Genomic DNA, 3,152 nt, shown 5'->3' with positions numbered 1-3,152 from the left:
ATTAACTCCCCCACCCCCGACTCCTACACGGGGCAGAACCATGTGTGGGAAATCTTTCTTCTCTCGGGAGTGTAAGCAGATAGAGGGGTGGTTTGTGCCAATGGGAGAGCCTCCACACAGGCGACCAGGTCTCACACTGAACGTGCAGGATGGTTTCTTTCTAACAGAGACCAAGTTAAGTGGTCCACAGGCTGGTAAGTAAGGCCATGGTGGGGACACCTTAGGCGGATGCCCACTGTGGGTCATTCTAGGCAAAGACCTGGATAAATTCTTGGCTTCCTCTGCTGACAGTGTGATCTCTTAGTGGGTAGAGGAGAGCACATAGGAGCCTTCTGTTTGAGGCTTCAGTCAGGAAGAAGGAAGGGGTTGGAAATACAAAGGATGGGGTGCAAAAGGGAAAGAAACCATCGCAGAGCATGCAAGATCTCTCAGTGCTGAGTGTTCAGGGGCTAAGACCCACATCTCCCAGGGCCAGCAGCTGGGTCTGCTACTTCCTAGCTATGTGCATTTATGTTGCTGTACCTTCATTTTCTCCTCTGTAAAATGGGGATAATATGATTCCCTGGTTCATATCATGGTTACGAAATTAAGCAAATCAATATACTGAGTATAAGGGATGCTACTTAGTGAATGTTGGTATTGGTGGCAATTGAACTGATACTTAAAATAGGAAGTGTAGATGAGCATCGTCATGGACCTTAGGCTTTAGAGAGCTAAAAATTCATTAAATTGTGTGTAAATAAGATATTTTAATTCATTCTAATTTAAAAATTAAGAGCTGTAGAGAGGAATTTGGCTTAAGAGAGTGTGGCAACCTTTTCTAGAAAGGGTGAGAGAGTCAATATTTTAACTATGAGCTGTGGGGGTCTTCCTGGTAACTAGTTAACTGTGAGGAGTAGCTCTCTCACATCAGTACACAATGTGTTAACAAATGAACAGGTCTGTGGTCTAATAAAGCTTTATTTAAAAAAGATTTGTGGATTCTCATTTGCAAACCTTTGGGCCAAAAGAGATGAGAAACACACACATACACACACACACACACACACACACACACACACACACACGCACGCACACCCCTCCCAATGTGCCTGTTGATGATACTTGGGAGAAGAGAAGCAAGAAGACAAGTGAACCCACAGAGCTTTACAGGAGCTGCTTACTTCACTGGCGGGGATGGGGGGAGATGACAAAAAGGAGGGAAACTGGTGTCCTCTACCTTATGTAGTTCAGAAATCAACATCATAATTGTGTGTGTGTGTGTGTGTGTGTGTGTGTGTGTGTGTGTACCTTTTACAGATGAAAGGGTTCATGAATCTCTGGAAAAGGTTGACTGAGGACAGAGAGAAGAATAGTTTTGTGGTGTGCTTTTCTCCTCCTCCTCTTTTTCTCCTCCTTTTCTTCCGCTTCCTCTTTCTCCTCTTCTTTTCCTCCTTTTCTTTTTCTTCCTCCTCCTCCTGCTAACAGACTTCCCCTTTCTCTTTAGAAACCCACTCCTGCAGAAGCACCTGCTGCTATCTTTGCTCCTAAGGCAGCCCCCATCCTATCCCTCCTGGGTAATAAAACCTTTGTGCTGAGAATTTGCTGTCTGGGTGTGTTCTGTGCCCACTCTGAGGCCTCTTTAAGAACCACACATTCCGCAGACACTTCTGCAAGGCTCATTCGCTGATCAGAACTTCAGTGATATGGAGGGGTTGGGATGTTGCTGGTCTAGAGCCTAAATATAACTATCTTGGACTGTCTTTAGCCCTTTGATAGCAACTCCTTGCCCACCTCTCTGACCTCACATGTCTGTGACTGGAAAGTTAAACCTGTTGGGATAGAATAACAGACCACAAGCTTCACCTGACCAAGAGATTGAGAATGTCATCAGATGGCATCTGAGGCCTACAGCAGAGATCTCCCCTTTGTGCTTTTAAGCTGCCTACCTGATCTCCCACAAAGGTATTTGAAAGAGTCTTATGATTTTCTTTGTTTTGTTCCAATTAAAACTTCATTACATTGTTACCAATTGGAGTATTGAATTTGGGGTAACTCGAATCTGTGCTTTGTGGCTATGGTTACTCATTTTGGGTTCTAAAATAAACTATTTCTAATCTAATTGAGAGATGTATTGTGCATCCATATGGTCTAGTAATTTTTTTGATGACCTGGAAGTGAAACTGATGACACGGAAGCAGTTGACCCTTTAAGAGATGTTGGGCCATAGTGCCATGAGACCACTTAATACCAACCACTGAAAACAGACCTTGACTCAAGTACAGCCATAGTCAGTGAGGGTAAGACATTGACAGACGATCCAAAAGTTCCAGATGCAAGCACATATTGTCTTCAAATACTGAGATCTGTGGCAATTATCTTTAAAAATACTTTTGAACAGTTTTTTATTATGAGTATATATTGTTTTTAAACATCCAAAGAAAATGGAAGCTGTTTAGGGTGGAAGAGTCCATTTGGGGGAGCAGCCTATTGGTGTTTAGAAATCATAAAAAAGGCTTCTTTTCATTGAGCATAAATAGACATTTCTCCTTGTAATGGTCTGGCTTATAAACCACCAAGTTTCCCAGATTTTAGTTGCTTTCCCATCAGCCAGGTATCCTTTCTTGACACCAGATCTTCTCTCTCAGTACACTCCCAATATGACTTTAGTAGCACCCTTTGAAGTTAGGGTAGAGATGGAAACCCCATTCCAGCCAAAGAGGAACTGTCTGTGAACCCAGGAGAGACACAGGCAGAATTTCTCTCCTCTCTCTGTTTCTCTCCCTCCCTCCACCACTCTCTCTCCTCACCCCCTCCCCAGCATTAGCAGTGTATCTGGCATGCTCTGTGATCAGCCATACTGATGACCCTCTGATATCCTGGGGATAGCCAACCAGCAATCGCGAAAAGAGCAGGATTCCTGGTGCATGGGATCACAGCCTTCTCCTTCCCCAAGTTTGTAAGTTTTCAGGCTTCTGAGAAAAGAGGTGCCTTTGACACTTCCTAATGGTTCAGCCCTCCCCAGAGCACTCACACAGGGCATGATAAGGCTATCTCTTAGACAATCTGAACAATGTCATCCGTGAGGCTGGTTCATCAGTCTTGGATGCCCTGATATTACCTGTTTTCGTGTACAGTCTTGCAGCGAGGGACCACAAGGCAGTTTTGCAATT

Source organism: Microtus oregoni, unplaced genomic scaffold (assembly GCF_018167655.1).
Source record: "Microtus oregoni isolate MIOR12 unplaced genomic scaffold, Mior012 000048F_ref0000485, whole genome shotgun sequence".
Classification (NCBI taxonomy): Eukaryota; Metazoa; Chordata; class Mammalia; order Rodentia; family Cricetidae; genus Microtus; species Microtus oregoni.
Note: the sequence above shows the minus strand (reverse complement) of the source record.